Below are 12613 nucleotides of genomic sequence, written 5' to 3' on the forward strand. Positions count from 1 at the left end.
AAATAGGAGAGAAACAAATATGTCCTAATTCATTTTATGAAGCTAGTATTACTCAGATACCAAAATCAGATAAAGGTGTGTGTGTGTGTGTGTGTGTGTGTGTGTGTGTAAACTATAGATTATGATTCCTTATAAATATAGACAGAAAAGTCTTTAATAAAATATTAGCAAATAGAATTCAGTGATATGTGAAAAAGAATTACACACCATGACTATTCAGTTTATTTCAGAGATGGAAAGCTAGTTCAACAGTCAAAAATTAATCACTGTAGTCCACTATATTGACAGGCTAAAGAAGAAAAAATAATCACACAATCATATCAATCAATGCAGAAAATACATTTGATAAAATTAACAGCCATTTATGATAAAAACTCTCAGAAAAATAGGAAGAGAGGGGAACTTCCTCAACTTAATAAGGAATGTCTACCAAAAACCTACAGCTAACATTATACTTAATGATGAAAGACTGACTATTTCTACCAGAGATCAAGATCACAGCAAAGATGTCCAGTCTCATCGCCCTTGTTCAACATAGTACTGGAAGTTCTATGGTAAGAGAATGAAATAAGAGGTATACAGATTGGAAAAGAAAAAATAAAACGGTTCCTATTTTCAGATGACATGATTATTTACTTTGAAAAACCCAAAGACTCTACAAAAAGAAGAAGAAGGAGGAGGAGGAGGAGGAGGAGGAGGAGGAGGAGGAGGAGGAGGATGAAGCGGAGGAGGAGGAGGAGGAGGAGGAGGAGGAGGAGGAGGGGGAGGAGGAGGAAGAAGGGAGAAAAGCTCCTAGAACTGAGTCCAGCAAGGGCACAGGATACAATATAAACATACCAAAAAATATATTTCTATGTACTAACAACGAAAATGTGGACATCAAGGGGCGCCTGGGTGGCTCAGTCGGTTAAGCGGCGGACTTCGGCTCGGGTCATGATCTCGCGGTCCGTGAGTTCGAGACCCGCGTCAGGCTCTGTGCTGACAGCTCAGAGCCTGGAGCCTGTTTCAGATTCTGTGTCTCCCTCTCTCTGACCCTCCCCTGCTCATGCTCTGTCTCTCTCTGTCTCAAAAATAAATAAACGTTAAAAAAAATTTTTTTTAAAGACAAAAAAGAAAATGTGGACATCAAAATTAAAAATGCAATCACTCAAAAAAACTTTAGACGTAAAGCTGACAAAACATTTACAGAACTTGTATGCTGAAAACTCCAAAATTCTGTTGAAAGAAATAAAAGAAAATCTAAATAAAGACATACCATGTTCATGGTTTGAAAACTCAATGTATGAAACTGTCAATTCTCCCCAAATTGGTTTACAGATTTAATGTAATTCCTATCAAAATCCCAGCAAGAACTTTTGTTGATATAGACGAGATTCTTCTAAAATTTATGTAGAGGCAATGGAACTAGAATAGTTTAAATGATTTTGAAAAAAGAATAAAGTAGATCTTAGTTTGGGCTACTATAAGAAAATGCTGTAGAGTGGGCAGCTTATGAGCAATAAAAATTTATTGCTGACAGTTTTGGAAGCTGGAAGTCTGAGATCAGGCTGCCAGCATGGTCGGGTTCTGGTGAGAGCTCTCTTCCAGTTTGCCGATTTCCAACTATTCCTTGTATCTTCCTTATGTGGGATAAAGAGGATGAGAATGCTCTTTGGGGTCTTTTCATAAGGGCACTAATCATATTCATGAGGGCTCCACCCTCATAGCCTAATTACTTTCCAAAGCTCCCACCTCCTAATACCCTCACTTTGGGAGATAGGATTTCAACATATGAATTTTGAGGGGACATAAAAGTTTAGTCCATTTCAAAGTGAGAGGAATCACTTACCCAATTCCAAGACTTCTTATATACTACAGTAATCAAGACTGTGTGGTGTTAGTAGAGGGAAAGACACACAGATCAATGAAAAAAAAAAGAGAGAAACCCAAAATATATCCACACCAATATCACCAAGTGATTTTTGACAAAGGTCCAAAACAATTCAATAGAAGAAAGACAGCCTTTTCAACAAATGGTGCTGGAGCAACTGGACACCCAAAGGCAATAAAACAAAACAACAGCAACAACAAAAACCCCACTTCAATCTAAGTCTCATACTTTATATTAAAATTAACTTAAAATGGATAGTGGACTTCAACAGAAAATGTGAAACTCTAAAACTTTTAGAAAAAAGATGGGAGAAAATCGTTGGGATGTAGGACAAGGCAGACAAAAAGTTCTTAAACTTGGCACCAAAACAAAATCCATAGAAGAAAAAATCACTACGTAGGATTTTATCAAAATAAATTAAAAATACTTGTCTGTGAAAGGCTCTGTTAAAAGGAAGAAAAGAAAAGCTACAAACTGGAAGAAAATATTTTCAAACCACATATTTGACAAAAGATTTAGATCTAGAATATATAGATAACTCTCAAAACTCAACAGTAAGAAAAAACATCCAACTAGAAAATGGGCAAAAGAAATATTGCACCAAAGATGATATAGAGATGGCAAATAAGCACAGGAAAAGATGTTCAACATCATTAGCCAGTCAGGAAATGCAAATCGAAAACACAATGACATATCACCGCACACTTATCACAATGACTAAAATAAGGCAAAGAATGATAACACCAAATCCTGGTAAGGAGTCAGAGAAACTGGATCACTCTTATGCTGGGAATGTAAGAGTGGGAATGCAAAATGGTAATGCTACTCTGGAGGAAAACTCAGCAGTTTCTTTTAAAGCTAAGCATGTAACAACCAGACACCCAGCAATTTATACTCTTGGGCATTTATCCCACAGAAATAAAGACTTATGTTCACACTAAAACCCGTACATGAATGTTTATAGCATCTTAATAGCAAAACAAAACAAAACAAAACAAAAACACACAAGAGAAAAATCCCAGATATCTTCCAGTGGGTAAATAAACTCTGGTACATCCACATCATGGAATACTACTTAGCAATAAAAAGGAATTAATTATCAATACACATAACAACTTGGAAGAATCTATAGAGAATCATGCTGGAAAAAAAAGCTTATTCCAATAGATTATGTATAATTCCATTTATATAAGTGGATATAAATATAAAAGCACAACATGAGGGATCCTTGTGGTGTTTGAAATGTTCTGCATCTTGACTATATGAACTTTGCTATCCTGGTTATGTTATTATACTATTGTTTTAGAAAATGTTACTATTGGGAGAATTAGGTAAAGGGTACACAGGATCTCTGTATTACTTCTTATAAGTGCATATGAATCTCGGGTACCTGATGGCTCAGTCGGTTAAGCAACTGACTCAGGTGATGATCTCATAGTTCATGAGTTTGAGCCCCACATCGGGCTCTTCACTGAAAATGCGAAGCCTGATTGGGGTTCTCTCTCTCCCTTACTCTCTGCCCCTCCCCCACTTGCTCTCTGTCTCTCAAAATAAATAAATAAACTTTTAAAAAAAAGTTTACAAGTGCATATGCTTTTAAGTTTTTCTTTCTTTTTTTAAATATAATTTATTATCAAATTGGCTTATATACAACACCCAGTGCTCATCCCAACAAGTGCCCTCCTCAATGCTCATCACCCATTTTCCCCTCTCTCCCCCACCCTCCCATCCACCCTAAGTTGTTCTCTGTATTTAAGACTCTCTTGTGGTTTGTCTCCCTCCCTCTCTGTTTGTAACTTTTTTTTTTAGTTTATTTATTTATTTTGAGACAGAGAGAAAGCACAAATGGGGAACAGGCAGAGAGAGAGAGATAGAATCCCAAGCAGGCTCCACCCCACCAGTGCAGAGCCTAATGTGGGGCTTGAACCCACAAGCTGCAAGATCATGACCTCAGCTGAAGTCAGATGCTTAACTGACTGAGCCACCTAGGCACCCCTAAAAGTATTAAATTTTAATATTAAAAAATGTCAGGTTAATAAAATAAGCCTGTGTGGCTGTGATATCAGACAAAATGTTATTTCATGGCAAAAAAGAAAAAAACCTTCACAAGAAATAAGGTGGGTCATCTCGTTATAATAACACTTTCAAATCACCAGGAAGACAATTCTAAACTTATATGCATCTAACAGCATAACTAAAATATAGAGCAAAAGCTGGCAGAACTAAAAGGGATTTTAACAAATACACTACACCATCACAGAGAACACATCTCTCCCAATAATAAAAAATAAAGCAAACAAAAAATATCAATAAGGATAAGGAATATTTGAACAACTCAGTTAATAAACCTAAGGTCACTTATGAACTATGGCATCCAACAAAAGAAGAAAACTCATTCCTTGTTTGCACACTTGCCACATTTACAAATACTGACCAGGTGCTAACCCACAGAACAAGCCTCATAGGTGACCACAATGTATTTAAGTTAAGAATCAATAACAACAAAAGATGATAATAATTAAAGAACCCTACATGTTTGGAAAATTTAAAACAATTCAAAACAACTCCAAGAAGAACTCTTACAGAAATAGAAAAATACTTAAGATCAAACCATAACTAAAATATCACATATTAAAACCTGAGGGATGGAGCTGATGCAGCATTTTAAGGGAAAACTAGAGCCTTAAAAAGAAAGAATTCAAACTTAATTAGCTAGCGGTGCCTGGGTGGTTCAGTCGGTTGAGCGACCGACTTCGGCTCAGGTCATGCTCATGGTCTGTGAGTTTGAGCCCTGTGTGGGGCTCTGTGCTGACAGCTTGGAGCCTGGAGCCTGCTTCGGATTCTGTGTCTCCCTCTCTCTCTGCCCCTCCTCCACTCGTGCTCTGTCTCTCTCTGTCTCAGAAATAAGTAAACATTAAAAAAAAGAAGAAGAAATACATGAGAATGATTAGCACAAAACTTTTGTTAGTAGTTATCTTGGACTGGGTGGAATTAGGAAGCAATAGGGAAGAGGAACCCCAAGGGATCTATGATAATGTTCTGATCTCTGGTGTTGGGTGGTTGGTTCAAAGATGTTCATTTGGTGCTGCTGCTGCTGCTGCTGCTGCTGATGATGATGATATAAAAGCAGGAGGAGGAGGAAAATTGTACCAACTCCTTCTTTTATATGGATGATATATTTCACTAGAATCTTTTTTTTTTTTTTTAAGAACACTGGGTTTAGGTTCAGAAATCTTAGGTTTCACATCTACATAAAATTCTTACTAACTAAAACTCAAAGGTTGTGACCTAACCACAACCTAACCTAACCACAACCACCCAACCACCTCCCACCTACAGTAACAGCCTCAAAACTGGCCTCCTGAGTCCAGAGGTCACTCTTCTACACTTGATTCCACTGCAGACTTTCCTTTAAGCTTCATTCTCTTGAACATAAATGGTTCGTCAAATGTAAAACCATTGTATTCAGAGCTTCCAGGGTGTAAGACTCCAAGGTCACCTCGCATACAACTGTTGATGGAACTGCTATCCCCTTGCGGGCAATGCAAGTGGTGCTCCATGGGGTTGTGTAACTTGGTGCTACTAGCTCACTGGAGGAGAACTTCTGGAAAAAGAAATTTGCCACGGGGTTCAAGACAAAAAGATTGTCTATGCCAACAAAATTATTCCACAGGAGTTTAAAAGGTTAAGACTTTCAAATCCAAACCAACCTCCAACATGTAGGCCACTTCTTTATAACAACTATTGTCATGGCCCCAAATTTACCCTTCACAAAGCATCTTCACACCCATTATCTCAGGTGCACCCAGTCAATGCTTCCCCTAACATAACTTGCATCTAGAATTGGGGCTGGTTTCTTTCAGCTTTGGAAAGTTGCTCAGTGATGTTCTCCAGGTGCCTCTCTCTTCCTGTATGTCCCCTGGGGCAGTCCCATCTGTCACCTACTCACATTCAACCTCCCCCAAGGCCCCTACAGAATCTCCCCAGTAGAAATGGATCTCTGTTACCCAATAATAGCACAACCTTGGGTGTTTGTCTCTATACATTTGAAGCATCCAGTAGATTCATCTCCTTACCCTTCTGTTCTTAGGATTCCACTAACCAGTTTTTCAGCCTCGACACTATTGAGATTTGGGTCCAGACAGTATTTTGTTATAAAGATTGCCCTATGCATTGTAGGAAATTTCACAGTATCTCTGGCCTCTACCCACTAGATGCCAATACATATCCCCTTCTTCCCCACCCCTGTCCCACTGTGACAGCCAAAAGTATCTCCACACATTACCAAATGTCCACTAAGGGTTAAATCATCCCTTGTTGAGAACCACTGCCCTGGGCTATGAGCACCCCGAGGACAGAGCAGTGACTTATACACTTACTCACTGTATCCCTGTCTAACATTGTCCTGGCACATAGGTGTTTACCAGTAGAGAAAAAATCACCTGCCATGTGTTAGATATAGTCTCATATATGTCAATGTTGACTACCCTCCAGTCATTCAAGGCCACCTTCTGTTTTTTGCCATATCTTCACGCAACCAATACTAGTATTAACTTTATATTTTCCTTTATATTGGCTCATTTTATCTCAAATCAGCCACCCAACATAGTACCTACATACATTAGGCACAGCACCTGATACAGAGAGGGTGCTTAGTAATATTTGTGAACTATAAGTGAATTTCCCTTTCCAGCTTTCAGTATCAGCTTCATAGAAAGAACCTGATTTCTTGATTACCTACCTAGTCTGTTAGGGATGTCTGACTTCTGTAACAAATAAACCCCAGAATTAAAAAGTTTTAACACGATGGGATTATATTGTGAACAGTCCATCCAGGGTGTTCCCGGCTACCAGGTGACTTTCCATGTGACAACTGAGCACCCTCTTTCTTCCTCACAGCTAGGCCCAGAAATGACACACATCACTTACACTCACCTTCCACTAGCGAGAACCACTCCCAAGACCCCAGCTCAATGCAAAGGGAAAACAGAGTGGCTGGCTGGCCAGCTTCATGGCAGTGATGCCTCGATACTGCAGAACTAGGTGCTCTATTTTAGTGGATAGCTAGCTGGTCCTGCCTCAGCTCATGTAAGGTATTGTCAGTTCACCTCTCAGACACTGCTTTCTCCTCCAGAATGTCCCCTCCACAGCATCCTATCATCCAGGCCAGCAAACTATGCCTCCAATGTAGCCAGGAAGGAACAGTAGGGAAATTCATGCAGTGGGTTCGCGAATCTACATACCCACCCCACCCTTTCCACCATTTGTCATGAGACAAATGGTAAAACCGAGAGAGGAGAAAAAAATCTACTCAGGATTACCCACCAAGTCAGGGGCAGTACAGGACCCTGAGCTGTCTGCACGAGGCGGGCAGCAATGAGGCCCATCCACCCACCTTCAATAGAAGCAGCCCAGGAATTAGCGCTGATGCCTACGCCCCACTCTGGAGTTCCTGACACCTCTTCTTGGATCTAGGCCCTTTCAAAAGGAGCATTTCAAATAGGAGCCATCAACACTTACAGAGGGTGGGTCTTAATCCACAGAAGATCATTAGCTTTACCCAAGTGATGGGACATCCATCAGCACCTCCCATTCTTCCACCAATTATCTATCTGCTAATTATCTGGGATTAAGAATTGACACGGAGCGACATGGTCATTAACCACATATTTGCACGGCTTATTCATGTTAGTGGGGCTGCTTGGTCTCACCGAGTCTAATTGGACCTGCCCACAATGCTGCACAACACATTTACATCTACTTGGCTGTCAGCAGCCAATAAAGGACCGCAGGATGTGTTTACTTCCAAAGGGACTTGGCTCTTGGCAAAAGCTTTTTTGCAGGCACGCTGGGTGTCTTGGCTCTCTGGCAATACGGACTGCAGCTTACCTCAGAGCACACATTCAATTATTTGTCAAACATTTGTTAGCTCAAGCACTGTAGGAGACATGACACTGGCCCCAGGATGTTTCAAAAAGACGAATGAGACACTGTTCCTACCACCTGGAAGGTTTCTCTCTAGTCAAGGAAACACAGCAAGCAGAGGGAGCTAAGAGCTGTGAGAGAAGGAAAGCAGAATGCCATGGGAGTGCAACACCAGGGAAGATCTGTTTGGTCTGAGAAATCAGGGGACGCCTCACAGAGGAGGCATTTTCAGCAAAAAGCCAGATAGAGAAAGGAATTCTAGGCAGAAGGAACTGCAAAAGCAAGGGCACAGAGATGTGCGAGGGGATTAAGGAGTGACCTAGTGTGGACGGCACACATGCCACAGGTAGGAAGGGGGTGGCCTGGCACACGGGGGTCAGGACACGGGAGGGAAGGAGATGCCGAGTAGCCTGGGTCATCCCATTGAGAATATTGAGTGTTCTGCTAAGGCCTGGAAATGTTTCCTCTGAGTACCGGGAACATGGAAGCAATTTTGTTTTGGTGTGTATGTGTGGGTGGGCGTGTTTTAGTATATTTTATTTTGAAAAATAGCATACATACAGAAAATTGTAAACATTCTCCCAAACTGACCGCCCCTATGCAAACATCACCCAGCAAAAGGAACAAATCATTACTAAAACTCCCCAAATCCCTTTTGGCCCCCTTTCAGGAATTACCCAATCACAAAAGAAAGCACTAGCCTGGCTTTAACATCATAAATTAGTTTTCCCTATTTTCTTGCATTTGGCTTCTTTTACTCAACATAATGTTCTCAAGACTCATCCATGTTGCTATACATAAATGTAGTTTTTCCTTTACCGTTGCTAATATTCCATTGTATAAATGTATCATAATTATTAACAAGCATTGCGTAGTTTCCAGATAGGGGCTGCAAATCTTCTTGTGCGTGTCTTTTGGTGTTTTCGTGGAGGTACATTTGTTGGCTACCTATCTAGCGGTAGAATTGCAGAGTCATAGGGAATGCAAATATCTGTATGAATAGACACTGTTAGTATCCCAAAGCTGCTTTGTCCATTTGGACTTCCACCAGGAATGCATGGAGTTCGGGTTGTTCTATATATTGTCAGTCTTTGTGTGTTTTATGCTAGTTTGTTTGGAGGGAGTGACACGATCCCACCTAGGCTAAAGGATGGTCACTCTGACAGCAGCATCGTGTGGTAGTTAGAAAAGAGGGAGTTGGCACAAAAGGACCAGTCATGAGGCTAGAATGTAAGGCCCAGGAGAGGGGTTATGAAATCAGTGGCGATAGAACTGGGCAGGGGTGGGGGGGGGGCAGGAAAGGCTGACAAAAAGAGGTACTGAAGAGGTGGAATACAAGAACATGACCACAAGGTAGAAGTGGACTTAAGAGGGAGATGGGAGAAGGTTTCTGTATGAGGTGACTGGCTGGGTGAACGGTGTCAGGTTTGAAGGCAGGAGAAAACAACCTAATTTGGGACACATTGTGTTTGCAATGTAGGACAAGAGGGAGATGTCCAATAAACTGTTGGTTAGATAGGTCTGTTGTCAAGGGATGAGGTCAAGGCTGGCGACACTGAATTAGGATGTATCACCACAGAGGTAGGGGTTGAAGTCAGGGGTGTGGCTGAGATTTCCTCAGGCTGGGGGTGGGGGGTTGTATGAAATGAAGAGAGGAGGGCTGAAGACCAGCCGCCTACCTTCAGGGGATGAGCAGAGGAAGAAGAACGAGAGACAACATCGCTTCCCTCTGAAATGCTGGCAGGGGCTGTGAAGCGTGAGTCAGGCCCTTTGAGCCCCAGCAGCAGCCTGGGGTCCATCTTGCTAGCCACAGTTTTCTCCTGAATGAACTTGCATCACTAACCTCAAAACTGCATTGTGAAATCCGCATCAGATTGCGTACCTCTGGCAGCATCCTGGGGACAATGGGACTCATAGCATCTTGGGGCTGGGAGTCCTCTCCACCTCCACCACATCTCTGCCAATTAGTTATCCAGCACCCCAGGCGGGGAACTCATAATTCCCACGGCAGCCATTCCACTGTTGAGCAAGTGAGGACATCAGAAAACCTTTTCTTACAAATGCAGTCTCACCAGGTTCAGGTCAAAGGGAAAAAATAAAGCTACACTCCAATGGTAATGGCCCTGGGTAGCATAAGATGCAAAGACTCTGCGTTCTGGAAAATCTGTTTCTATTACTGTGTCCACCAGCATCTTCCTGCTGGGGTTGGGGTCATGGCGTTTGACTCCCTCCCAGGAAGCTGCAGTGATTTCACTACCATTTGCACACTGGATGGGAATGTGCTCATCCGCTTCAGGCATTCTTCTGGCTTCATCAAGCAGTGAGTACTGCCCTGGAAATTGGCCAGTCTCTCAGGACTCAAGCAGTGCATGCCACAGCACAGATCCGCCAGGCTGGACACGCGGGAAGAATGAGTGGCTGCTAGCTGAGAGCGAGCCCACTGCAAGCAAGGTGGGCACAATGCCATTCTGTTCAACATTTTTTTTTTCTAAATATTTATCTGCACCTGGCCCTTTGTGGGTCTCTGAAGAAGACAAAGGAAGACAGACCCGATGAAAACATGGCTCCCATCTTTGGGGAGATTGGTGGAAGAAACAGACATGCAAGAGAAAAAGGTGTATGAAACTTTTTTTTTTTTTTACTTTGTTTTTATAAATTCCCAAAACACCCACCTAGGCAGCCTCTGTAGGATCTTAAATATGGAGATTTGGATTCTGGAAAAGACATCAAGGAACACTTCCCTGAACCTCAATGGAAAGGGTCTTATCAACCACTTAAAACAACTGACATAGCGGGGCGCCTGGGTGGCTCAGCTGGTTAAGCGTCCAACTTTGGCTAGGGTCATGATCTCACAGTTCATGGGTTTGAACCCCACATCAGGCTCTGTGTTGACAGCTCAGAGACTGGAGCCTGCTTCAGATTCTGTGTCTCCCTCTCTCTCTGCCCCCTACCCCCACTCACACTCTGTCTCTCTCAAAAATAAATGAAAACATTAAAAATTTAAAAAAAAAACTGACATAGCATAAAACTCCAAAGTGTTAACCCTTGGATACATACTTGCTAAACTGAAAAAACACACATCACTTTCTCCTGACTATAAGACATCCATTCCATTAGGAGACCTCAGACTGAGGGTTCTTAGGAATTTCCAGAATTTACAGATTTTGGAAATAGATAGCTTGTGTCCAAGTTGGCAGAATAAGATTAACTTTCTGATTCTACAAAATCTTTTTTTCTTTCCCTTTGCCTATTGCTGTATATTGACACACTCTCTTTTCTCTATATGATTTCCATTTTCATCATCTTGTTACTTTTGACTCACTATGGTCATATGGATTGCCAGACCCACAGGCACAGAATCCCACCGAGCATAGCATATGATCAGGGGATTCACTTCATAGTGAACGAGGCATAGGAATGAGCCCAATGTCATGGGAAGCACTTCTCGATATCACATATTGCACCCGCAGGAGCTAGCCTCATAGATTGCTGAAACACCCTACTAAAGGCACCAGGTACCACGTCTGAGGCAACACCCTGAAAGGATAGAGAGCCATCCTTTAGGATGTAATGTATTCATTAAATCAGAGATGCCTATATGGTGGTGTGACCCCACTAGGAAGGATAGATGGCCTGGGAACCAAGGGGTGGAAGTGGCAGTGGCCCCAATAACCATCAGGCCCAATGACCTTCTGTAAGACTTTGTACTTCCCATCCCCACACTTTTGGGTCACACTTCCTCACTCTCAGATGAATCTGGTTAGTCTATCATGAGTCTTCAATTGGACTTCTTTTTTTTCCAGGTAGACTTCTTGACTGGAACTTATTGTTTTGTTAGAAAATTAGTTGATTTGCTCATCTTCCTGATTGTGGTGATGGTTTCACTGGCATATGTATATGTCATAACTCATCCAATTATACATTTTTTAAAGTTTATTTTAAGAGAGAGAGCATGCACACATGTGAGCGTGTGTGTGTAGGAGAGGCAGAGAGAGAGGGAGAGAAAATCCCAAGCAGGCTCCAGCACTGTCAGTGCCACAGACCCTGACACAGGGCTCGATCCCACAAATCGTGAGATCATGACCTGAGCCAAAATCAAGAGTTGGACACTTAACCAACTGAGCCACCCAGGTCCCCCTCAGTCATACATGTGAAATAATTTACCTCAAAAAAATCTGTCAAAAGAGGGATGCCTGACTGGCTCAGTCAGTAGAGTGTGCAACTCTTGATCTCAGGGTTGTGAGTTTAAACCCCACATCGGGTGTAGAGATCACTTAAACATAAAATCTTTTTTAAAAAAATCTGTAAAAAGGAAAAAAAATGAATAGTTATGTGAAATACATAATCTCAAAAATATTAAGATATCAATAGGGATTTTGGTAAAAATATATAACGTAGATAAGAAAAATCAAGAAATCCTCCATAGAAGAAGTAAGTATAAGCATGATTCAAAATTAACCAAATATATTTTCGTAATAACTCCAACGGCTCTCTTTAAAAGTGGGACTACCTTAGTGGTGCCTGGGTGGCTCAGTCAGCTGAGCATTGGACTTTGGCTCAGGTCATGATCTTCCAGTTCATGGGTTCAAGCCCCGTGCCAGGCTCCTGCTGATAGCGTGGAGCCTGCTTTGGATTCTCTGTCTCCCTCTGTCTCTGCCCCTCCTCCATTCGTTCTCTCTCTCTCTCTGAAAAATAAACATTAAAAATAGGGGCACTTGTACCCCAATGTTTATAGCAGCACTTTCAACAATAGCCAAATTATGGAAAGAGCCTAAATGGCCATCAACTGATGAATGGATAAAGAAATTGTGGTTTATA

The sequence above is a fragment of the Panthera pardus genome, unplaced genomic scaffold (genome assembly GCF_024362965.1).
Source record: "Panthera pardus isolate Hobbes unplaced genomic scaffold, ASM2436296v1 HiC_scaffold_20, whole genome shotgun sequence".
In the NCBI taxonomy this organism is placed as follows: Eukaryota; Metazoa; Chordata; class Mammalia; order Carnivora; family Felidae; genus Panthera; species Panthera pardus.